This window comes from Bombus terrestris, chromosome 6, assembly GCF_910591885.1.
Source record: "Bombus terrestris chromosome 6, iyBomTerr1.2, whole genome shotgun sequence".
Lineage (NCBI taxonomy): Eukaryota > Metazoa > Arthropoda > Insecta > Hymenoptera > Apidae > Bombus > Bombus terrestris.
Genome location: NC_063274.1, coordinates 14,134,380 through 14,162,316, shown reverse-complemented (window position 1 = coordinate 14,162,316; position 27,937 = coordinate 14,134,380).

Below are 27,937 nucleotides of genomic sequence, written 5' to 3'. Positions count from 1 at the left end.
AGGTTGCTAATATTTTCGTTTATATATGTAAATGTTGATAGTGTATTCTAATTATGCAAATATAACCGGTAGTTGTTTTACGCTAGATATGAAAATAGTTTCAGTGAAATAAGCAAACAAATGTATTGTTGCTTATTTCTCGTATCAAGGTATGCTACATAATGTATTTCGATTTGAATAATACACATATAACTATGAATTATTATAATAATCGTGAGTAATTTTTTATTTAATAGCAAAATATATTTATTTAAAATGAGATATATCCAGGCCATAAAGCTTCATAAAATAGCTTCATAAAATAGAGGGAATTCCGTAAAGACATTCATCGTGAAGAATTTCAATAAAATTTATACGAATACCAATTTTTACGAATGTCAGTTTCTTACTATCGAAGGAAGTAGAAGTAAAGATAGAAGCGAAATTTAATGGCAAATATGTGAAATGGGTGAGACGTAATAAACGTAAATAAAAAATTAAGAAATCACGTCTTCTTCTGTACACGATGTAAATATTAGAAACTATCATACACGGTTGATCTAAGAAACTACTTCTATAACTAACGTTGTAACGTTGTAAACATAGGTTTGTCCTATAATATTTTACGTTTATCTTACGTACATACGATAATTAATACTATAAAGTAAAGATTAAATCGATCGTTTCATAAACCTTATCGTGCTTTTTAAATCGCACCATGACAAAGCTTGTTGTGTTATAATACGTAAGAATAATTAACCAAAGTATGCTTTAGATTATTAGATACCAAAAGAACTATGAGATCAAATTATTACGATCTAACACACAACAGTTTGTTTCTTTATTATACTATTTGTACTTTTAAATATATTATATCTATATCTCTAAAGAGCGTGTTCAAGTTGTACATTTTATATCATGTTCTAAAAAGCCTTATAACAAATTAGTTTATTCGTGGTAAAAGATTTAATTACACAAATAAATATTTTCAGTATCAAGCTTCAATTTTTAATATTAGTAGAATTTACGTAAAAATTAATACCAAATGGAAAATATAACATTCGCGTAATAGAACTTTGGCAACTGTTCCTTGTATAGTATGATACGATTCTTTCCACAATACCAATAGGTGATTGGCACACATCGGTAAACCAATGAAAGTAAATATGTCCGTAAAACTATGTTCGTACTAGCTTTTCCTATTTCCTGATGAACATAAAATAAGGTTGTAGACCCGTGATCCTACCGTTCAAAGTCATACGTTACTTCGCCATGGAACGAAACAACCTCGGTATCGACCGGCTTTCTTTATTCATGACCCGTATATCCAGCTCCCAAAATATTTTCTTGTAAAATAATGATAATATCAACCCCGTTACTGTTCAAAATGTCACGTTGCTCCATCGATCCCAACGCTAGATAAACAACTTGATTACAACGAAACCTGAAAATAGCCTGTTCTCCTATCATAGCGAAAATGTAGTCTCAACAAACATAACTCAACAGTAAAAGTAGTATCGACTAAATTTTCTATCAGCTGTTTACATTGAATTACTCCATTAAATCGTTCCATTAAAAATTCGAAATTATATATAAATACGATTATAAAATTGTAACTTTTAAGAAGCATCTATCCAGAAACAGACTAACGAGAGTATTAATCTATTAACCCTTTGTACTCCGAATTTTATTTCAATTTCGTTACCAGCAGTCCCCAACGCTTCTAAGTGTTTTATTAGAAATTTACTTTAACTAAAAACTAAGACAATTTAAATAAATGAACGAAGAAACAAATTCACTTAACTACCACTTTTATTCACACTGTTGTTGTTAAGTGCACGATATATCTTGAAACAATTTCTTTCACACGTTTCACAAAAAAAAAGTGGGAGTCGACAAAAGAGCCCCTGAGATAAAAACTAATATCAAGTCACACTGCAAAGGGTTAAACTTCTTTCGAAGACACGAATATATCTATATACAATGTAGATTCACAGATAACCGAGGCTATAACTGGGATCGCTTAAAGCTAATAAATAAGAAAAAATCCACAAGTTTGTAAGATTGCTGCGTCGTTTTCATCGAACGAGACTGACGAGATAAGCCGCTCGAGCTACCCCGAGGCGCAAAATTTGGAAGCGTCCCATCTTCATTTCCCCTAAGAGTTTCCACGCGCGTGGATGAAACCTCGGTAAAATAAATTCCATCCGGGAAAATGAAGAAATTGTAACCTGTCGTAATTATTCTACCGTTGATCGTAGTCGAATTTACACCGATGATCTTTGAAAATTGTCGATAACTGAGAAGATAAAGAGATCAACCCCTAACTGCTGTTAAATAACCATCTGTCACTGGAGCGTTTTTCGATTAGTCTTTACTCCGATCGAGCGAAATATTTACGAAGAACGGCTTCTTCTCGAGATATAAGAGTCCTCTCTTACCGTTCTAACGAATTTTCAACATGGTCGCTTCGGGATTAAGAAGGAAAGGGCCAGAAGACCGTTTAAAAGGAGAAGTTTCCGTGAAAGACTTTCACGTGCACACGGTGTTGCTGTCAGTGACGTTGGTGTCCTCGTTCTGAATATATCGTGGCTGTCCTTTTCTTATTGCTTTCTGTCGTCCTTTCTCCTTTGTTCTTTTCACGGAAGTCTCGCACGGCGGAACTGACTGGAAGATGGCCACGTCAAAAGAAATAAACGTTGATTTTACGCACGACCGCCCACCGTACTTCGTTCGCGCGCGTTCAACAGGACAAAATCTTCGCTTTATGGTAAATAATTTTCAATGTTTACCCGACCGTGTACCGAGTTGCCGAAACACGATGTTTTCGCGCCATGTGTATACTCGATACGCTCGTGGCTATCGGTAACTGGTATCGCGGTAATAGCCACCGTGCTGGTAAACATTGCTTTACAATGCACGGATTGCACCTCGCTCGCGCTAACGATTCCCGCTAACAAATCATCCTGGGAATACGCCGTTTTTCATCGATAACTTGCAACGATTCGTCCCCGTACGTGTGTACATTTTCGACGACGAAATTACATTTTGTTTATCGCGACCGGACGTAAACGCGGCTCCGTGTTGAAACGTTGTCCCGTGTGTATACGCTTCAAGTGATGTTTGATGGCGTTTCGTTGTTTCCTCCTGTCTTTTGTAATTTCTAATTTTTGATCTTATTATTACTATCGCGTGATATCATTTAGTTCGAGGAATAATCTTGAATAATATTAGAAGAAATTAAATAGAGCGATTACCGAATGCTTGGAGAGAACGTTGTAAGTAGAATAGATTTACGAGGATCAAACATTATTATACGACAGTTTCATCTTTTATAACAAGTAAATTAGAATGCATGTTCAAAAATACTGTTTCTTTGTACAAGGTGTTTTTTCGATGAGTTAGCTTGGCATTCCGCTTGGCCGAAATAAATTTTAATTATTATCTGAATATCTTTGGTTTATAGCGAAAGAAATATAGTAATATACGAGAGAAATCTGACGTTAATTTTAATCTTGTTTAATTTACTTCCGTTATATTATATCCTGTTCTCTCTCTCTCTCTCTCTCTCTCATAATTTCAAAGAATTTTCCTACCAGCAGCATATTCGGTTCTTTTTTTCTTTCTACGTATCCTTCGCTGCGTATTTAAAAGAGCGAGAGAAGTAAAGCTCGAAATAGATGAAAAATACAAATTCCCGTATCGCCTATCCAACTCCTATCGGAACTATTTCCAAGCGTCAAAGATATCGCGGAAAATCCGAAATACATTTAAAAGTAAATTCAGGATTTCAGGCAACTTCTTCTCCATACAATTCTTTCTGCCATTGCTTCAGCATACAGGTGCCCCCTACCCCCACCTCTCGCTGGAATTTCACTAGAGTGAAGAATTCCTACTTTTTTCTTCCCCTCTGAAGGATACTTCACCTTGATCCAGACAGTTCCAACGAAAAGTGGTTGATCGATGGATTCGAGTTCTCGCCTACCAGAGAACCTCGTCTTACCCTAACTCTGGGGAAAACTTAAGGCAGGACGACATCGGGCAAAATTTACGATCCTTTGAATCACGCAACCGAGAAGACTTATCCGGTCTCTCGTCTGCGTCAACCCTCTCGGAGTGCTATGGTCGAGCTACAGTGAAACTTTTATGATATTCTATGGATTCTGATTAAATTTCATCGAGGATGCGGGCTTAATTTTATGCGCAAGAGGAAATAACCCAGTGCAGCTTTTTACCGCCATATCTGATACAATATTTATAAATGCGTGTGGCTCAGCTTCATTTTCTTTGAAAACATTTATCTTTAATAGAGAAACTTATGGAGATGCGTTTTGCAAATGTTTATTTTATTTAAGCGATAGACATTAACAATATGTTGTATTTTAATATTGTAATAAATCCTTCAGAAAGTATGAAAAGAAAGATTGAAAAACTGTAAGGACGAAGAACTGTATAAGTTTCATTAACAAATTGCGATCCTTTAACATTCTTACTGTTAATTACTGATAATAATTATTTAATTCATTTAACCATCTACTCGCCCCCTTGTTATTATTTTACATTATACAACGTTATATTGAAACAATATATACCTGCAAGCATTAAATAATAATTTGACGCGTGTGTTTAAAAGTTAACAGCGAGGCAACGTTGTAATGACTTAAATCTAATTATTGCAAAGTGCTTCGCAAGGTCTCGGAGGTATTTAAAGGATTATTTTTTTATTCCTCGATCGTTGGAACTTGTATAAAATTTATTATCTTGCAGGTTACAGAGGAAAGAACTTTCGCCAGTTTTTCATTTATGCAAATACGTAGCAGGTGTTCAAAGATTCTTTTACTGCCCGCATACCAGGGATTTCCCAGTTTCATGAATTTTCGTGTAAATTTGTGCTGGCGTCGTTGTACCAGCGTTTTTACAAGTTTCGTTAAACGAAGCCACAACTCCGATTCTTCTACTCGGCTCGGTTGCCGTTCTTTTCAAGATAAACGATTTCTTTTCCTCTCAATGACGCGCATTCACTGTTACTGTTATAACGTATATGAAAATGTCTGTCGCTTTTACGAAATACACTATGTTCTTTCTTTTCTTCATTTTGTAAAATGCTTTGGCAAAATTATCGTACAAACGGCCACCGTGTTGAGTTTCTTTCTTATTACTGAAGTAATATTTCTGCATTACGTTGATGAACTTTATACGAAATTCTTGATATTATGGCATTGTACTTTGTTAAAGGTTCACGAATTGCTTGCGAATGTTTCATTTTCTTTCTAAAATAAATTATGTACACGTATATACATATTTCTACGTTCTACAACTTTCTTTCTACAATTGATATTATGGCATTAAAGTTTCAATTTTTAACAGCATCGCTACGGGATTGGTCCTTTTCCTCTGACATGGCTCTTTATTTTAACTTTATTCGCTATATATATATCTATGTATTCGCTGTACGATATGCTGCACGATGCTATAGAATATAAGATATGTTTCGGATATTGGTTTCAAACCAACCGCTCTGTGCAAAATTCCGGAAATTACTGTCTATTCCTTCTATTTAATCAATATCCCAGATATAATATGGTTAAAAATCAAACGTTCTGTAAAACTTTCATCGCGATGAACGTTGCCTTTTAAACCGTAGCTGTCAAAAACTCTGTAATTCCCGATAATTCAGACATTGATCTTTTTAAATACGTTGTCAATTCTGGTATTCTCGCAGGTAATTATAAGGGACGATTGTCAAAGATATGAGAAATATTTATGATATGCCAAATGTATAACATTTATAAATTTATAACAGAAGTAAACGTAGATGAACGAAAAGTAAGTGAACGCAGTTCGTCAAAGAATGTTATAAAATCATTTATGATATGCCAAATGTATAACATTTATAAATTTATAACAGAAGTAAAGGTAGATGAATGAAAAGTAAGTGAACTCAGTTCGTTAAAGATAGATTGAATGAACAATTCGCAACTGATAAATCATTGGAACTGAATCAAAGAATAGAATAACCGAGAGAAAGAGAAGATCTTTTAATTAGTAGTTTCAATACATCGACGAGAGAGAAAAATAGGTCTGTTAGATATAACTACGAGTTTGAATAAAATCAATGTTCCCTATCAAACTCTTCGCGTTATACAACGCATATTCTTGTTTAAGTACCTGAATCTTAATTAATTCGAAGTTAAGTGTATACTTTACTCCCACTACCCATTATAATTAGATCCCTAAACCTTAAGTTAGCTAGACACTCCAATTTAGGCTTAAATTAATTTCATATGCCTAAGTTAATTCCGAGCCAATTTTGAATTAGATATTCGGCTAAAGTCGATGCTTATCTAGAATTAGTACCTGAACTAGTTTTGAACTGTATATCTGAAACCTAATTCCGATAATTACATAACCCAAATATATCGCCTAACCACTCTAACACCATATCAGTTTTTCTAATTCGCAGCTATTTCGCTTTATTTCCTCTGTTCTTTATCAATCACAAAATTATATCTACACAACAAAATTATATTCTACTTGAAGGAGATGACTTATTTGATTGTTCTTTTTTTATTTAATTCATACGTTTCGAGTGGTTTCAAGAATTATATTTCTCAATTCAAGATTAGTTTATCCATCGTAAGGGCCATAATTCCTCATTAAATAATTAATTTCTCATAGTATTTGTAATTATTGGTGATCGCGTAGAATTACGTATATTTATAATTTAAATGTAACAACTTGAAATTGACAGTTTTGTGTCACGAGAAGAATCATCGAGGATAAGAAATAAAAAACATTGGAAAAATTAGATCCCTCGTGGTCACTTTAGGGCGTGTAGACTTATCCCGCGAGATTACCGCGTTAAAGAATACAAATTTTCATAATATGGAATATGCTGTGTAAAGTAACCAAAGCAGAAGATTTCAGAATAAAAGTGAAATTCAAGCAAGTTTTAATATTACTCGAGAAACCGGATTATTCTTGGATACGGTAAAGCGTAGATAAGCAGCTGTTGGATTACATGGCCGACTTGCAACACAGAAACCATTCTCAAAGGCAAGGAACAGAAAATTGAGCTAAGATGCATAAGAATTGGATTTTAGAAAAATATGATTTATAAATCGACCAATTCCCAATTGTTTTGGAAACGAATTTTTATATGTAGATGCAATTAGGAAAGAATGTTTCAATAATATATCGTATTTGTTGTAAAATCATTGGAGAAATACTTAGGAAAGGGAATGGAAAATCCTTACAAAACAGACAAATATAGACAAATATTATATTTATTACCATTTAATTCGTTCGTTTCTTTCCTGCAACATACATATAAATTTCAAACGTCCGTTTCTGCTTGCTAATTAAAAAACCCCGATTTCCTTCCTTGCCAAATAAACAATTCCATATTTTTAAACAATAAATAAGCTTCCGCCATCCGTAAGCCATCTCTACGTTACGTAACAACGTAACGAATTAAACGTTCGTATCATCATGCTGAAATCCGCCATTTTCATATCACAACGCGGCGTTATGTAATTCGCATTCGCTAACAACGTATTCACGAATATTCATAAAAGACGAAAAATGATCAATAGCAGACGAGTTAATCCCCACGGTAAGCTCGGAATAATTAAAAACGATAACGCGATTATCGACGAATTTGCGATCGTTTCGTAGCAATCGACACGCCGATTAAAGACTCGTCCCGACGCAATTATTTCCCCGCTTATCAGAAATTATCAGAAGCGGTTTAAGTGCTGTTGACCGGGTAGGTGAAAAATCTTTGCCGAAAACTGAAACGAAATCCCGAGCGATGGTGTCACGTGAAACGTGAAGTCCCATGAGAAAATGTTTTGCAGAGGAATCGGTGTTCGGGGACGACGCGATAAAAGAGTCGCTGACTCGCGCCATGCCAAACATGGTAATCGTCTCGGGATAGTCTGCCTAAAAGAGAACGCGGACAACGAAGCTTTTTACCGTGCACTTCCGCCGCATTTGCATCGTGGACGGAGATGTTACCGAATCATAGCCGAATATCATTAGAAACGACACGATTCCCGCCACGATAAACTAGCGACCGTGTTCTATGTAGTACAGTCCTGTTCAATAGAATCAGAACACCTGCTGGTTTCGTACGAAACGTGTCAATTGATGCCCACTATCAAGGAAACGATTAATCGATGAAAATTTGGTATTCATGCAGTATCGTGATATAATACATGTACGTTAAAATTGGCTAAAACTATTTGCAAGAATTACAATAACATAGTGAATCGTAATTCTGCTCTCCTTCATTAAAATGTCTTATCCATCGCGTTAGAACCGAAGAGAATTTATTATCTTCGCGCTATTTTTGTTCTCCATCGATTGATTAAAAATATAATAGTCGTTATTTCGTAGCAGCGCGTGAAAGACACGCTGTGAAACCGTTCGTGACACGCATGGAACACAAAACAAATAAAAATACAAATAACGATATAAATGTAGAAATTGATAAAAATACCGATCGAAAGACAAATATAGACAAAAAAGTAATTTTATTATACAAAGTTCGTGTAATTGTTATCACAATATTGAATGTATTGGTCTTTTATAATTTAATGCTCGAAACGGAGCGATAATTCTTAATGGCTCTGGTAATATCTTACTGAATTGTCAAACTGGTTTAAGTTTCTCTAAGTGTCTGAATACTTCTGAAGGTGCGTGTATAGCTATCGATCTAGCGTACGATCGTTGGTGCCGAACGAACATTCTAGCCAAAAATACCGCTGTCTAGAACGATAACGACTCGTCGATGGTTCTCTCCATTGTTTCGTTGCTGAGTACGATGTGTACTCTCGTTTATATTCACGCGGTCGGTGGTAAGTCCGTTGTTAGCGACTGCTATAAAAGTTACGGACGTATTAGAGGATGGAAAAGCACGAGCACGCTTCAGCGTGTACCGCTGGTGAGTTACGTAGTTTGCGTAACCCGTGTTCCTGTTATGGGCGACGATAGAGGAAACGTGGCGAAGGTATTACTTTTTGGTGGCGTTAGTTTTTGTAGCTACGATACGCTACTTTTTTTCAGATGCGATTGCTTTTTTTAATGGAACCACATGTTCCTTTTTTGATTCCCGTTTCCTCTATGCTCCTTTGGTTTATTTTCTAGGTAATAGGAGTGCTTTTCGTATTTCGTGATTCTCCTCCTTTTCCTCCTTTTCCTATTAATTTCCTGATTATTAAGTATAGCAGTGTATTATCTGTTTTTTATTACATAATAGCCATGTGAACCAGAATCACGTGTTTTTATTTCATCTGGTTTCCTTTCTGAAACTTTGGTTTAGTCTGTGGCTAGTAGATGAAGTACTTTTGTATTTTGCGTTTGTTTTCTTATTTTGGTATTAATTTTCCGATTATTCAGCCTGCGAATACATTATCACGTGTTTCCTTTTCCATCTGACTTTTATGGTTTTGCATTTTATATTTTAATTGTTTACCTTGGTATTAATGCGTTATATTTTTTGTTATAAGAATGGTATAAATTCGATTGTTTAGCAGATAGAAGCGGTGCAAAGGATATTGATACGGAGGTAATAAAATACAAAAACTAAGCGATGGAATATGTAATATAATGATACAAAGTGTAAATGTATAAAAACAAATTCATTGATCTGGCAGAAATATTTAAAATATTAATGATTCATGTTTTCCAACTACCGGTAGCTTTTATAAAATAGACATTCGGATGTGTCGCTGTCCGGCGATAAACATTTTGTTCGTTTTATTATCTCTTTTATAACACTCGTAATTTTATGACATTTAAAATAAAACTGCACAAATAAATACAGAATTTTCCTGTCGTAACGTTAAATTATCGACTCGTCGTGTAAGTAACGAAGTATCCATGTTGTTGACGGCTGAAACATCGAATTCTGCGAAAGCACTTTCTCGTCAGGCTAAATTATTCCGTGTTTTCTGCTATTCACCGCAACTAAAACACTAAAAGCGTCGAGTGAATAATCTTCTCGCGAAATTGCTTCGACGTCGGAAAGGGCGAGAAGAAAAAAGAAATCGGAGAAAGTGCCCAACGACGACACAGCGTGTAAAAAGGTGCGTTCGTTGACGAGAGGGTAGCGAGAAACGATGTTTTCTCGCGTCGATCGTTTCCCTATCCGTACGTTTGTCTCTCAATCCAGAGAACCAATTTGCTCACTTTAGCTATTGGCTGGTCTTCTTAAATCACTCGAAACTCGTCTTGGAATTTTCATTCGTTTAACGCGGAATCCTCGTGAAAGCGTAGCGACGTAAACTGGATGGACAATGGGAACATCTCTGACCTATATACTCTTTGGTTGAGTAATGAGAAAAGATACGGTCGAGCATTTTCATCGAAGAGAAAACGCTTGTCGTTAGTGCCCAGCCGATAGAAGGAAATCGATCGATATCGTTCTTAATTTTACTGCGATTGCCTAAGTGATATACCAAATGAATTTCTATTCGACGCATCATTTGGCATATTTTTCGTGCAAAAGCGTGCTTTTACGATTGGCCGAACGATTTCCGCGTTACAAAAATACGACCCGATCCTCCATTGGTCTCATTTCACACACGAACCTCTAACGAAACTGTCGCTTCGTTTTACCTAGTTTCCCTTCGGTTCTAACCATCCGCCGGGCAAATATTTTTTCAAAACATTTACCACGCCAGAGCGTAGAGGAATATTCTTCAATATTTACGAACCTCCGACATACAAACGCTTCAACTCTCGAAAACGCGATTCATTGCTGCACTATGACGTACAAAGAATTATGATACCATATGAGCTCGAAGGAAAGTCCTGTCACGATTAAGGATTCCGGTTTCGGAAAGCAGCCTCGGATCTTATTAATCGGTGCATCCATTGATCAATTAATTAATTGCAAAACATAAACGGGTTATCAGTTTACTGGATCTGCAGTGTTTGATTTAGTTTAAGTGCAAATTTCTTTCTACGTATTACAATAATTTCAGTTGTTGTTTTCAGTTTTAAAAGTTGCACGAGTCATTGAATTCTTTATGGTACAAAGTAGCCGTAGCTTATAAAGAAATCATTCTTAATCCTTGCTCCGCTTTAACGCATTGGAATAAATGATGATTCTATGATTCAAGAACTTTAGTTTTCTAAAGAGAATTCTTTCAAAAATAAAACATTAATTCTTCCAACTCTTATTAAAGCTGTTCATCTGTCTGTGAAGAAATATCCTCTTAGAAAGTCACGCGATTAAAACGCACGCGTGAATTCTTTTAGAGATCTGCGACGAATACGTATCAGTTTCGATGAAGAAAAAAGCAATTGTATAATTTACACACCAAAATTTGCATTCCTGTGGCACATCCTCAACGACCCAAACGATATTTCGAAATGATCCAGTTTCAAACAACGAAGTATCGTGCCTACTCTGGCAGGAGACACGCTCTCGAAAGTTGGAGATTTCGAACTGAACTTGGAAAGGGAAAAATATTCGAGAATGAAATTCCACGCGAGATCCAATCGTGACGAGGGGAAGGCGAAAATTCGCGGAACTCTTAAGCGAATTCGCAGCCAGATTTAATTCGAGAGCACACAAGCACACGAGATACGAAGGATTCTGTCCGCGCAACGTTCTAATTCCCTGATGCATTACGCGGTACATTGTTGACGCAACGACTACCAACCGGTGTCATAACAACAGCGAGTAACATTTGCACACGCCGAGATACACAGTGGCGTGCAAAAGTTTCCGGTCAAATAGATTTCTCGTTTTATATTCCAAAAGTGATGATATTTTAAAGAATTTTAAGAAGCATTATACGACTATACAGCGGCGTTTGTTTATTATACTATATTTTCTTTTACTTGTCACATCATTTCGCGCAACGTTATTTCAAATTCTTTCGAATATCGCTATCCGAATATAAACTTAAAGATTTATTCTGACCGGAGATTTTTCCACGCCACTGTATCATGTACAGCTTGCGTTGCATGCTTCTCTGCGTGATTTTTCCACTTACTTTTCTTTTTTTTTTTTTTTTTGACGCCTCTCCTCCCTTCCAGGGTTTCTTCAATTCCCGCCACTTGGTCGCGGTTCGTGGTGGTTCTCGATGAAAGCGTTTGTTAAGCGAAAGAGGGTTGCTTTGAACACCGATGGAACGCCGCGCGTGTTCGTGCAAACGACGCAGTGTGAACTTCGCGTGATTGCCGGCAATAATGATTTCCCCGTGTCCTACTACCCACCACGCCCCTCTCTCGCCACACGTTTTTCCCTCTTCCAGATCGGGTTGCACAGATGATACCGATAGGCTGATTACTTCCGGATAATAAGGAGTCAACGATGTAATTGGTGGCACGGTTATTTCGACTAGTGCTTCCTTTCCTTCTTTTTTTCCCCGTTATCCGATTTTAATCGGTTAAGTGCTTACGTTTGGGTAATTGTGCTAGTTATTTCTGTTCAAGGGCTGCGAGATAGGGTGCACGATTTAACTTCCCAGTTCGTTGGTCGTTGAATTCTTGGGGAGAGAAGTATGCGAGGACTGAACATGTTTTCGTCAATTTTCCATTAGTCGAGATTTATTTAGTTCGATGGAAATTCTCGGGATCAATGGAAACTGTACGAATAACGCTAATTATTTTAATAAATATTATTAGTACTGTTCTTCGTGGAAAATTTAAGCATTGCAAGGTTATTGCAAAGGAGTATTAACATTCCATAGACAGACGTATATTTTTCCGTAAACCCTAGACAAACTTAGTCGTTTATGTCGAAATCAAAGCCTTTTCTGATTCGTGGTTTTCAAAATATTTGCAAGAATTCTTAGATATAAATCAATGCCTCTACTATATTATACAATGACGTTTGTTAAATACTTACAATTCTTTCGTTAAAAATCAAAGTTGCGTGAAAAGAAATATAAAGGTGAATTTTCGTTTACTTTATCCACGACCCAGTTTGCCTACGAATACTTAAGGTAACAAATACCTGCAGGAAAATTAACGAAGAGGAGATTAATTTCAAAGGTAAAATACTTATCTGTTATAGTATCTTCCTTTACTGTTAAATTGCTTCGATAAAATTGCGATACTTGTTCAATAAACGAGTTACAAAATGAGCTGCACAAAAGCCACATCGATTAAATAGATAAATGGGAAAGTAAAGAGAAGCGTGTAGTGTTACAATTTTGGGATTTGCGCATATTTATGTTCTCACAATAACTAAACTTATAAAAGTAAGTAGTTCGTTTCTTTGAAAATCCAATACTAACTATTCAATATTAATTACGTACCCAAATAGTAAAATTGGAGATCTACATAAAGTGGAGCTGATCAGTTTGTCTGAAATAAGAGTTCGAACGAGGACTGACAATAAACATGATATATCAAACACACGCTATCAACAATAATATCGCATAAACATATAGTACTTATGGCAAATTACGTACTGTGCGGGTATTTGCTCGCTAGAAATTGTACAGTTTCCGGAAAGTTAATTCTATCACTACTATTCTCAATGTAAATGTTTCGAAATGCGATTTGACGTTTTACTTCAGCCAACGACATCGACCTTTCTCGTAGTCAGGCTGGCGGACGCACATACACAGAACGGGAATATAGGCGCGTACGAAAATGAGGCGAAGGGAAATTTCATTTTCCCAGGCCGAGCGAAGGCACGGTGAAATCATATCAGGTACCAGGCACCGTCGATGTTGCCGCACGTCGTGTGGATTTGGCACACCACTCTGCGTTTTACATGAAAACCTGTGGAACGCCAGCAAATTGATTTTAAACCAAAAATATCCTCATCGTGAATTTCGACTTCCTAATAGCGGCATTAAATCGCGTGCACAGTAATGACGAGATCTTACAATTGATTCTAAAAAAGTTTCGATCATTTTTCTTCGTATTTCGTTATAACAAAATCTCACGCTGTTTATAATATTATACTGTATTTTTTTCTTTTGTTTTTTTTTTTTAATAACAGAAAAGAATCGTTTCGTATGTCGTGAATAAGAATAACGAAACAGTACCGATAAATACGGAAATAAACGGAGAAAATGAGGAAGTAAATCATAGAGGAGTTTGCAAATACAAGATTATGTCCATCATTTCATTAGAATTCATATTTCTATCGGGCTATGAGATTAATTGCAGGTTATCAGTGGTGACATTAATTGATGGCTTCGAGAAAGGGAAACTTTATTATAATTCATACTATAAAATTAATTGTATGTCATTAACGATGATTTTAATTGATGATTCTAAACAAGTTTTAAAACTCCGATTTGTATTTAAACTCTAAAGTAGACGAATATCTTTTACAAAGTTTCAACAAAAGTATACGATAAAACACATTTTGAAATATCTCGTTTAAATTTTCCATCACATACCGCGTATGCGAAAAAGTTAGACAATTAGACCTCTGCAACAGAACCACACCTAGCACATTCACGTTTAAATCACTCGACATGCTTTTTTGAACCGGTAAGAGATATAACTCCGGTCAGTATTATGGACATTCTCGTGCAACATGGTTAATTATACCTAGTGTTCTATACAATACATTCCAACACCCACGTTTCGATCTAATCTATACCCTAGTTTTAAATTCAAAGAAACGTTCCTAACATTTTCCAAGACGTATCACGCGATAACGTCAAAAAATAATATGTATACTGTACATGCCAACATCCACTGGCATTATCTATTAATCTATATCATAATTTCTATGCTCGAAGAAACATTCTTAACATAATGGCTTAATGATACGTGATTCTCCCACGGAATACAAAAGTACAAAATACAAAACTATACCTTATATATATATTTCTGGAATGGCGTTCCAGGTTGTCGAATAAATCTGAAATATTTTCTACTAAAAAATTATAAACTTTATTCCAACATCTTGCGATAATCTTCTGCAATCTTATTTGCTAGAATTTCTCCATTCGTGTTGAATTTCTATTGTTTCTGAGCAAAAGCGTAACCTCACGTTTCAAGGTTCAAGACTTATCCGAAGATCCAATACATCTCCTACGCTGTACGTGTAATGAATATCACTGACCACGATTATAAGCCAATCTTAGATAGCCTAAACTTGAGATCTCTTGAATCACGTAAGACAGTGGCTACCTTGATCCTTCCCTTTAAGCTGATAAATGGTCTCGTTTCCTGTCCATCGCTGCTGAAATTATTAAATTCCTACGCCTCTGCGAGGACATTCAGAAAAGTGAATAAATTTCTGGCGCGTAGGTTCACATTTAAATTTAGAAACTTCCACCCCATCTATAGAATGTGTTCGATAATAATTTTTGTTTCGTACCGGAGTTTTCCTCCGCTTCTTTTCGCGCGTTTAAACATTCTTCGCTTGAACTTCTGTAATGTATACAGTGTACGCACACTGTAATGCATTTGTAATTCGATGGGTTTCTCGATCGGTATATTGAAATTAAATTAAATGAAATATACTGCCCAACAAAAATAGCGTTCAATTCTTGACATACTTTCAAAGGCGCTTCGATAGCATCGGCAAACGATATGATAGTTTCACCTGGAATTCAACGGTGATTATTAATCGCTGCAGGTGGCCAAGACAGCAGAACGTACACAACGTTAAGTTGGAAATAGAATATTTAGTGTGTCAAAGGAAGTAGGCGGAACCGAGGATATATTCCAATTTCGTCGGGACTGTTCCCTGTAATACAAGTAGTTAGCGCGAGAGCTAATCCGCGGTGCACTCTCGAGAATTTACTTCGGGTTCTGGTTTCTCCATGCTAACCATTTATCCTGCTTTAAGGGTGGCTGCGGTTTAAGGGAAAGTGGATTACCGGAAGTCCCGTACGACCGTGCACGGCCGGCTTCAATCTCGGCTAAATTCGATCACGTGGCTTTTCGCGAAACGATAAGGGTCGATTCACCAGGATAGCTGCGCCATCGAGATGCTACCCTTACTTTTCTCTTCTTCTTTCTTTTTCCCCCCTTCCCTTTCTCTTTCTTGTCTTTCCTTTTGTTGAAAGAAGCCGCACGAACGAATCGTCTATCTTGACAAAGTTATCGACGCCATTCTATGTATTATAGGAGAGAAAAACCGCACTCGAGCGTCGCCAATTTCGCGACCAAAAAACGAAAACGATAGGACAACGAAAACAACGCGAACGAGAATTTCAACAAGCTTGCTTGGTATACGAGGTTTACGTGTTACATGTCGCGAATACATAAATTTGCATATCTTTAACCCGCTCGTACAAGTGGCCAGGCGGTATGCGTTGGGTATATTTAGTAACAGCGTTGTGTTTACGGCGCTGATTTTTTGTCGGCTTCGGAATTTCCGGCTTGTCGAATGTAACTTTGTTGGAATATATAGAGGGTGTCTTATATAGATGTCTCGGAAAATTTTGTTCTTATCGTCTGATTGATCGTCCTTAAAAGTTTTATTATTAATGAGTGTTTATAGTTGCGTTAATTACCGGCATAGTTTGTCGAATTAATTTAATAATAATTCACGTTAAGCTTTCATTGACGAAGCAGATAACGGTTTGACATGTGAAAATAAATGTAACTCGATATGGGTGAATTTCTCAATTAATTTATTATTCCCTAAATATTTCTTAATATACTTGATTCTAAAAGTCAATTAAATGAAATTAAATCAACGATCGTTCTTTATGTTTCATACTTTTATTGCAACTTTTTAACGAAGCATTTATAAACGTATCTTCGCGTGACGTTTCTGTATTATTTTTACCTGCGGAATACATCGACAAATATAACAGTAATTTCCAGAATACTTTGCATGAAGATTCAATAGAGTGACAAGCTTAAAAACGAAAACGTCAACAGTGGAAAGTGCCAGGGAAATCTCAATTACCGTGTAACTTCGTTATCGCCCTGTGGAAAAAAAACCGCGCTTTCATCATTGTTACCCTGAAAAGTTCTCCATTATGTACGAAACTAACAAAAATTTATAGAAACATGAAGAAACGTTTTCGCAGTATCCTGCCTATTAATGCGTTACCGTTTCACATTAAGGGGGTGTCCTGAATTAGAATGTTCTAAAACAGCGTTTTTCTTTGTGATTTTTTTTTTAGAAGGGAAAGAAAGAAATGAAGTTATTGAATTTTGAGATATGGTTTTACATATATTTAACGAATACAAAAAAACTTTTTTTAAAGTAAAAAAAATAATTATGATAGATTTCTAAGTCTATTTCATGGACTGCAGTTTTCAATCGGCATGAAAGATTCACCTCGTAATTCTTGACGGAAACAAAAAACCAAAGAAGGATTAAATTATTATATATTTTTCTTCTCGATGAACTAAAAAAAAAAAGGCAGAAAATAGTGTGAAATTAAAAATTTTGCTGAGTTTAAAGAAAAAATGTGTTTTTTAAAAGGAAAAAATAAACTTTAAGGTGCTATAACAATTATTTAAATAAACTTTTTGACGAACTTGTTTAGTTCATCGAGAAGAAAAATATATAATAGTTTAATCCTTTTTTGGCTTTTGGTTTCGGTCAAGAATTATGAGGTGGATCTTTCACGCCGATTGCAAACTGCAGCCCATGAAATAGGCTTAGAAAACTGTTATAATTTTTTTTCTAATTTAAAAAAAATATTTTTGTATTCGTTAAATATATATAAAACCATACCTCAAAATTCAATAACTTCATTTCTTTCTTTCCCTTCTAAAAAAAAATCACATAAAAACGCTGTTTTGGAACATTTTAATTCAGGACACCCCCTTAAAGCAGGAAATTCAATGTATTTTTAATAACTTGCCACAATTCTGATCACACGCTGATTTAAATTCCAGTAACGTGTCATATCAAATTATATTTCGCAAGTACGATTTACTTGAAACCTTTAATACGCTATAAAACAGTAACTATTGTCTACCTGCAATATCCCCGTTATTTATTTTTAAAGATATAAGGTAAACTGTACTTATGGGAAAATTGTATAGCACCAAAGGGGCCATAACATGTCAATAATAATCGTTTTATATTTGAGGAGATTTTGAAGATCACTTCCATTTATTTTAAACATAATACACTTTCAAAATTCTAATAAAATGTCGAATGGTTTTATCGCATCAATGCCGATCATTCAAAGTTACTTATGATTAAATAATAGAATAACGAGACAAACTCATTGTTCTATGAGAGACAAACTTAACTCATCATTTGCGAAAGAGAAACCAAAAGACACTTTCCATCGTTTTGGAAAAATCTTACCGAGTGTTACTGTTACGCTATACGCAAGATATACAGTGCACCCATCACGTAGCAACCACAACTTCAGCCATTCGAGGAATACAGTGTCTGGTCTATTCAATTGGACATCGACTTGATCATCTTCTATGACGCAAAATTCGTTCTTTTACTTTATCATTTAATGCTGAACAGCCTTTATAATCCCAACGACCCAATCCACGGTTCGATCGAATCACTATTAAAGAATGAAGACTCGCAGCGTGTCGTTTAAAACAATAGAAATGACTAACACGTTTGCGAATAAAGGTTTTTATATTTGCAGAAATGACGAAGAATAGTCCGTATGAGGAAAGTTAGTTCTCCTCCGCGCATAATGTAGTTCAACTTTAATGAAAGAATTATTCGAGTCTTGATAACTGGAGAAACGTAATAACCTCCTTAGCCTCGATGCAGGCTCGAGTCATTTATCTATGATATCCGACACGCTATTCATTCGGGGAGACAAACTTCTTAAACTTCAGGCGAAACCTCTTGGCGTCTGATTTGTATTCCAGCCCAGTTTGCATACATTCCGATGCGCGTATATTATACACCCAACGGTATTGTTATTAAAGTTGTTACTACTTTAACAAGGTATTTGCGAAAGGGACGTACAGTTCGGAAACATCGTCGTTTAAGCTCTTGAGAGTTCATTTAGATCGTGTATAAATTATCTGAAACAACTCACAGAAAAAGGAAGCGAATGAACCTGATTTTTATTTTAATGTTTTCAAGATTAACGTTGACGCAGAGTTTTATTTCTAATACTTCCTTTTTTATCAATTTATAACATTATAGAATTCTTTAAAAGATGCAGCTGCGAAAGAAATCCCAGGGGATCGCTCAGTATTTGTTTTCGTTGCCATTTCTATCGCTTAGATTCTAGAATTTTATGAAATTGAAAGAATTTGAAATATTTATGATAAACTATTACTTGCTCTTTCATCGGTTGGTTAGTAAAATAAATTCGACGTTGTTAGTGAATGTGGTAAGGTGTCTAAGACCTTTAATCATCGAATTAGAACCGTTCAGAATTTTTAGTAATTTTCACTTTGTTAGTAAAATTGCAAGACGTGAGCGAATTCTAATAGTAAATTCTATGTGCTACTAAGGTGTCATTCACATCCATGCCAATTATATGTATTTCCTCCCTTTGTCTGCCACTACAGCTCGTATTATTTCCAGCATGCTGCGTATGCACTGTCGCATGCATTATCATATATTTTACTATGTCGTCATCGTTTTGTTAAGTATGTTGAATTTTTGTCTTCGACTTGGATAATACAGTGATCAACATATTGGCTTCAACCAAAAATTCAACATCAAAATTTAAAATATCAACGACTAGGCTTTATTTTCAGTGGCATTCGAATCAAGTAAATTGCCTGATTGAGTAAAAACGCGGGAATACTCTTTAATATGATGTAGCAAGGAACGAAATAAATTAAATAATTGTTATATATATTATCGTCTACGTACTTGATAATAATTTGGACAATCCAGTATACAGTTTGCAATATAAGTATTTATCTGATACATTATGTGTCCATGTGACATATCGTAATTACAAAAGTAAAATTTCAGTACGTTGTCGTAATCCAATGAACAGGAACTATAGAAATCGAGTATACAGTTTGCCATCTATCTGATACACTATGTGTCCATATGACATGTCGTAATTACAAAAATAAAATGTCAGTATGTTGTCGTAATTGAATGAACAAGAGCTATAGGAATAGAAGAACAAAAATAATTGGTATTTATAATAACTTCTACTCAGTGCAAACGTAGGTAGGTTTTCAATCTTTTCTTCGCAGAAGAAACGTCATTTGTCAAGCGTGATGTACTATTTGTAAAAGTAAATAAAGAAAAATGCGAGGAAAATGTAGGTAAAAAGCACAACAGCTGAATGTGATTTTCGTTGAAAGTACCCGACAACACGGATACGTAAAATGGACGCTAAAAGGTTCTTTTTAGATTCATTTTAACAGCAAGGGTTAAAAGTAGTGGAGATAGAGAGAGAGAGAGACAGAGAGACAGAGAGGGGATGAGACGGGGTTGAAGTGCTTTCCGCTATTAGTACGAGAGCGATTAGCGATCGGGACGTGAGAACGGAACATCTGATTGCTGGACGTCGGGCTTAACGTCGAAATGGTTTAATCCTACGTATATCTTACCAACTACTGCACCCTGCTGCACGTACCAACGTTATCCTAGCAGCAGATACGAAGCAAGCGGCAAAAAGGCGCGTTTTAAACGCTCCAAGTTTCTCTAAATATTGGGCGAGGCGGAAATTAACGAAATTTTGAAACGTGTGGCCTTTATGTTGGGAAAAAGAATCAAGTGAAACGCGATAAGTATACTCGCTCTTTATCGTATGTTGCCAGTATGTGTTCATAATTACGTTTGCTAGCATAGAAATAGAAAGAGGGTAAGGGAAATAACAATTTTTTACTTCCAAACATCGAATAAAAGTTACATTTACTAAAGTTAGATTTAAGGTTCAAGTGGAAGTAATTTTCGGATTGCATTTTTCGTTAAAACGACCAAGACCATTTCGAGATGTAAAGCTTTTCAATGGTCTGCTTCTTTGATCGATTAACTGTACAGCGTAGGGTCCTACCAAAGCATCCTGATTAAGGAGAAACCAGCTCGCTAATCCAAGTATCTGTTATGGTTGTTCTCGTACACACTCGTCTATTAATCTTGAAAAAGGGGTTACGGTTCGCGAATCACGTCTCATTGAAAAATAAATTCAATTCTAAAATCTTTGAATCTAGAAATTTCTCCAATTCGCAAACTAATAACTAACTCTACACACACACACACACACACACACACACACACACACACGAACATACACGTGAATTAAATAAAATTTTCCAAGTAATTTATCACTCCCAAACTATTTCAAAAAATGGGTAAAACGAAGCTCTGTAGTATCCAATAATTCGCAGCTAACAATAAGAAAATAATAAGAGAAATTCCTGTGTCGGACCTCATTGCAGCCCAAGCCAGTAAAATGAATTACAGTGGAAATTAGAGGATTCCTCGGCAAACAGGTAGAGAATCCCGCTAAATTACGAAACACTACACGCTCAAGGACAACGTAGTCGCATTCAGCTTCACGTAAGTTGTATACAAAACTATCGTCATCAAGTTGCATACGATAGAAGCACCCTTGTTTCTCATATCACATGGAACAGTTTAACATTAACTATCGTATAATATAACAAATAACTTTCGCGTTGAAAGACACAAGTGTGATAATCCCTGTTGTCGAAAGTTAGGCGACACAACGCAGGATGAGCTTATGGGCAACGTGCGTTACCATCAAAACGAGAATTATACGACATCGAACCAACGGGCCATGGCGTAATGATAGATCGATATGCGTTTCAACTAAATCCAATCTGTTTCGGCATCAGTCTCCTCCGGCGCTTCAATTTCGATTCGGTCTAAACGCTAGCCGTGCTTGCACTAGCACGTGTAAAGCGGTCTGGTGCTTGCAGGGACGCAGAACCTCTGCACACACGCTTCTCTTTGTGTACCGACTTGTTTGCCTTCGAGCATAAACAGCCAGGGAACACAGGCATGTACTATTATTTGCATACGTGAACTTGGACGTCGGATTAAGGAGTCACGCTGCGAATTTTCTATCTGGTAATTCTCGTTGCGTTTCGTTTGTATTGTCTCTCCACGAGGAGAATATTCCGTAGTTTCTCTGCCTCTCGGTGTCTTCTGATCTCGTTGCTCGTTTCAAAATTCTACGTGCACCTATCGTAGGGTAGTTCGTGAAAATATTTGGATACTTGTTATGGAAAACTTTTATCTATATGTTGTGTGTGTTTTGTAAAACATTACGAAATTTCGTTAACTCCGTTACGGGACACGGATCAAAATCAATTCAAAAATGTATATAGAAGTTGTAAGACGTTTACTGCAAACATACATTTAGTAAAAGATTACGATATGAATATAATTAAAAGTGGAAGTTATCAGCCTGGTTTCTGAAAGATTCTGAGAGACTCGATTGATTGTTTACATACTTTTATGAGCTTTGATATACTTTGCATTAAATATATTGTAGTTTCATATATATATTTGTCCGATATAATTACGGCAGTTAAATCTCATTACTCTGCTAATAAAATTTCAAAATATTTTGTATAGCGAGAAGTTTCTAGGTATGTGGCATGTATACTGGTTTGCGAGACTACGTCAATTGTACCATTTCTGTTTGCAAATTCAATATTTTGATTCGAGCAAAATTTAAATTTCCGAGACACAGCTTTCGCTTGCTGCATACGGGTTAGGATTTTATATTTTTGACCATTTCGGTGATACCGAATTTCTATCGAACTTGCCCACTGTATTTTTATTACATTTCTGTCCCTATCGATTTCGAATGTACCAATCTAAAATCTTTTATTACTTTTGTACTTCTCAAATGTTTTCGCTTCAATCTGATATAGGAGAATTGACAATCTTCGGAATGTTGCTCTATCTTAGTTTGAAACTCGCTCTAAGGCTTTGTATCGAGGAATTTATACCAATTTAGTAGTCTAAATTCTCCGAGTTGCCCTAGTTTCAATTATGAGATACATAACTTTATAAATTTAATCATTCTGCGTCGATATAAAATTCATTGTTTCTAAACTCTTTCGATTTATACTATTTCTTCTACTTTTATTATTTCTACAATTCGAGGATCTCTCTCAATCCAAATTAATTTTAATATTTACTCGATCTTTATCGATTTCAAATTCCTCGTTTTCAACTATATTATAAATTTTATTTCATTCGACCTATCTTATCAACTTCCAATTTTATGTTTGCAAATCTTTTCAATTTGCATCAATTTCCAATCTTATATAACTTCGTCTGTCTAATGTGCCGATTTTTGTATATAGCGTATTTCGCACTTCTAGGGTCTTGATTCGTACTGTTTAAATAGCAAATCCTGCATTTGCTCCTTTGATGTCCGACTTACGTACTGTCTCGATATCTCGGCAACCGATACCTAACCAGGATGGTTTGTCACATAGATATTGGCGATTAATTACAATTAATTACTGGAATAGGTTATGTTTCGCGCGTCGAGAGACACTGGAAGCCCGAATTACTCGGGATAATTGGTTGAACACGCAAAAGCACGTAACCCTTGTTAACGCGTGTAATCAAACGTATATCCGTACAATTCACAACTCTTCGCGCGTTATATTTATTTCGTAGCAATAAACCAATAACAATTTCATAGTAAATCATAAATAACTACTTTTTCATTTCATTTTAATAAAATGAAGCCGAATCGAGCGTTACAACAATTTACAATATAACAGGGAAAAAATAAATGGTATATTTTTTGTTTTAAATCGCAATTCGTCTAACTGTAAGCTTTATTTACGATATTGGAATTCTGGTATTTTAGGTGTACACGCATTTATCGTATAAAACGCGAATATGTGTACACCGCTAACATATATTATAGTAATTTAGTTTCATTTTAATTCATATTACAGCGAAAACTTACTGAAACTCTATAACAACTTAAAATATATAATAACGAGAATTAAATGGTATATTTTTTAAAATCATGATGCCTTTTCTCATAGCAAATTTTATCTACAATATTTAAATTTTATATTAATATGCAAATATCGTGTGTAACAAAGTTATACCCATACAGAGCAAAACAAAACGTTACAACGTAAATGCGTGTGTAGTTCATAACCAATAAATCATAGTAATTTAGTTTCATTCGAATGTCAATGTTCACCATGGCGAGAACTCAATGGTGTTCAATAACAATTTTAATATATTACAACGAAAGATAAATCGTATCTTTTTTCTTTAAATCGCGATGCCTCTCTGGCTGTAAACTTTATTTACGATATTCACATTCTCGTGTTTTATATTAATGTTTGTGTGCACGTGTGTATTGTGAACAACAAAATTATATAAGAAGGAACAAAAAATATTGTAACGCGAATGCGTGTATGGTTCATTGCCAATAAAATTGCACCTTACAATGCTCCTCAGTGAGTATCTATACCGGACACCTATATCATTTTTCGCATGTTAACAGGGTTTTTGGTGTTCGTTCTTTGTAATGGAAATTCCCAGGGTAATATCATTTCACGTTTGTGTGCAAAATCAGTTGGCCGATAAAATTATTCGCCGTGACATAGTTCCATAAGCAACTTTATCAAACTCGTATATTGTACTGACTGCATTATCGTTTACAGTGTTCATTGTTCATAATAGAAAATTCCGGAAGAACATTTTTCTTTCTCTTTCTTAGCGTTCCTCTACTTAGAAAATATTTCTTTTCGGATGGAAAAATTTTTTTTCTTTTTCTAGAAATATATAAAAACGAAACGCGACAGGGAAAAAAAGTAGAAATAGACGAAATTTTTATGTACAATACATAGTAGATTGGATTTCGAAACGTTGCGATGGCGGAGAGGCAATCACGGGAACCAGCGTGCCAGTCAACGTGCTAATCAGATTTCGTAAAATTGTTATTCAGTTTTATTCAGAATTTTGTTGGAAATCCCAAAGAAAAAACATCGAATCCCCAATGAGATCGGCCGAGATTTCGATTTAAACTTTAATAAAGCTATGTTTTGTTTGACGTGAAAAGGAAAACATCGATCTCGCTGGCATGTTTAATTATCCGATCCTCGATCCAATGAAATATGACACGTGATCTCTTATCGATATCAAAGGCAAAGGGAGAAGAACTGTCTGTATGAAAGTGGACAAAAAATTGAAGAGTATCCTATTTCGCGTAACAATATTTCACTGGGAAACGGAATATTAACTATAAATTTTCTGTATTCGTAATAATATCCTTACTCGCATTATTATATACATGATGATATCATATTTCAACAGAATACGATTTCTTTGTAACGGCTGATTGAACACGGCTCTATAGTAAGGATGACGTACGAAGAAAATTACGTGGAAAAAGTAATGCATGAATATCGTATCGGAAGAATCATGCGTACGCTTTTCTGGTTCGGCGCACAATTGAAACGAATAAAACTCAAGGAAAATCTGGAAAAAACTAGAGAATGCAGCTTCATAACAAAGGTCTTTTGTGCAACGAACGTTATTCCTCCATTGAATGCTATTACAGACTGCATACGGCTTTACAATTCCTCCTTCTTGCGCATTCGCAAAATTCCACCACTTCTCCATGCAATTACTTCCTCTCTTCTCTACTTTTCCTTTTTTTTTTTCACTCTTTTAATACGTATCACGATCATTAAGAAAATAATTGCATCAAAAGACCGATCCGCAGTTCTTGCCTGCCACGGAATTTCGTATTTACGCATACAGTGGCGAATGAAAGGAAGTTTAAAACTCGGGTACTACGAGTCTTAGTAACTTTTTTTATTAAATATTTTTCCCATGTTAATAACCATCATCTATTCTGCTATATATATTTATTCATTATTTCTATCAAATATAAATTTATTTTGTAAAATTATCATGCCTTCCTATACTTCTTATTTTATAAACATTCTTCTATCCACCATTCTACATATACGCATACATATATACATACATACACACATTCTATGCGAACATATCGGTTCTAAAAAAAAATGTCCCATAGGAAAAAAGAAAGATAAAGAGAGAGAGAGAGAGAGAGAGAGAGAGATTCGGTTGAAATTTTTTCACGGTACACGGTTTGTTATCCACCGATTGTTTTTTATTTTCCAGCATCGTAAAACTTTCGACTTTCGGAATCGTAAAACCACAACTCCGTTTCCTATGGTACGTACAGAAAACGGAAGCGGGAACAACGGAACGCCAGAAGATCACGCGATATGAAAATAATACCAGTTGGATCGTTCTGTAATACGGGTAATTAATAAAGATTTTAATTAAATCACCGTATCATCGGATAGATCCGACAGTTACAACGGCGTATAATCGCTCGCCGGTCGTCGAATAAATGATACCGTGTTACATACGATGTTAGTTACTAAATTCAGGTCGTCCAGACTGATGGAAAGAGAAAGGAACAGCGGCTGGCTAACATCTCCGAATGCCTTCGTGTAATCCGATTTACTTTTACTTGTCATGCCGTCCAAACACTTAGAAATATTTGCATCGCGGCTATGCCACGTCTAGGAGGCCCTTGGAAACACCTGGGAGCCCTGGGAATTCGGCATTTCGCGTAACAGAAACTGTTTTCAAGTAATTTACCGTTTCGCCGATTCACGATGCCAAGAACAACGCGAATTATTCCGCGCGTAACACAGTACATAGTGGATTTTCAGCTGAATAACTGCAACAAACGGCCATGGTCGAGAGAGAGAAAGAGAGAGAGAGCTGTTGAACGCGTTTAGACTGGCACAATTGATGCGGGGGAATTTCAAATGCTGAAGTACACAAGATTTTGAGCGAACGGAGGAAGGGCGTTGGAACATTTAAATCCGCGGTCGGTTTGTTCTACACCCCGGCTTAATGATCCCCGACAAACGTTGAACTATTTTCGAACCGGTGGAATTAAAATGAAACGTTAATAGCTGCAATTATGAACGAGTTGAGAATTCACGAGGCATAATACGCTTTTCAGCTTATTTCGCAATAAGTAGTTCGCTACAAGGATAAATATCGTGTTATTGTTCCGAAGTTTATATAACGAGCTAATAATATTGCATTTTCTATAGACATTTTTTGTATAATATACAGATGATTTTACGTTTGAAGAGATTTGAAATTGTCTATTTTATAATTACGGAAGAGATAAAACCGTTGGAGTTGTGAAATCAGATTGAAATCCATTGAGAACACAGGAATCGTCTAAGCTACTAAATTAGTAAGATCCAGAGACTGTCAACATCCTTGGGCTGCCTAAATCTAAAAATTATTCAGGCAAGACAACCACCAAGATCCTCGAAATGTGTCTACGTGATCATCAAAAAACCACGACCTATGAAACATTGACATAGATAGGGTTGCAAAATCGTCCACGTCTGCTATGTATGAAAAATATCTAAGGTACAAAATCACGGTTTAAACCCTACGGTTTAGAGATCCGTGTTAATTGTAGAATTAGGATTAGAAATAACGTCAGGTTCGGATTATGTAATCCTTGGTCCTACGTAATCTTGACTCTTGAAAGTATCTCGCCGTTTAAATAATCCTTGAATAATTCTCAGTTTTAGGTGGTTTTCTTAGACTTAGAAATAAAAAAAATAAGGAAAAAGAAAGACATTGAAAGTGCTACATATCTTTTACTATAGTCAACACTTATAATTATCTAATTCATGTCAGCTGTTTACAAATCTACTTTGCTTCCATTAGTTTACTTAACTTTTCATTTTTTATATTCTTCTGCATGTTTCATTCTGTCAGGTGAAATTATTTATATCCTGCTTAACAATTATAGATCCTATTTGTTTCATTATTTATTAATTAATTACGCTGTTCTACAAAAAATAGCACTGCAGCACGAATTAAAGTCGTTACAACCTTCAGATACACCTGCAATACAATTTTTAACTCGATGACTTTTTTAAAGCCAAATAATTTCTATTCGTTATCTGTCGTTTCGTACGATAATCCTACGTACAGTAAATCTAATTATCCCGCTATGTTTTATTTAACATGACTTTACATCTATGTTCATTATTCTCTGATCTCTATTGACGTTCGTGCACCCGGATTGTTTTAATTTTATCACGACTTTGT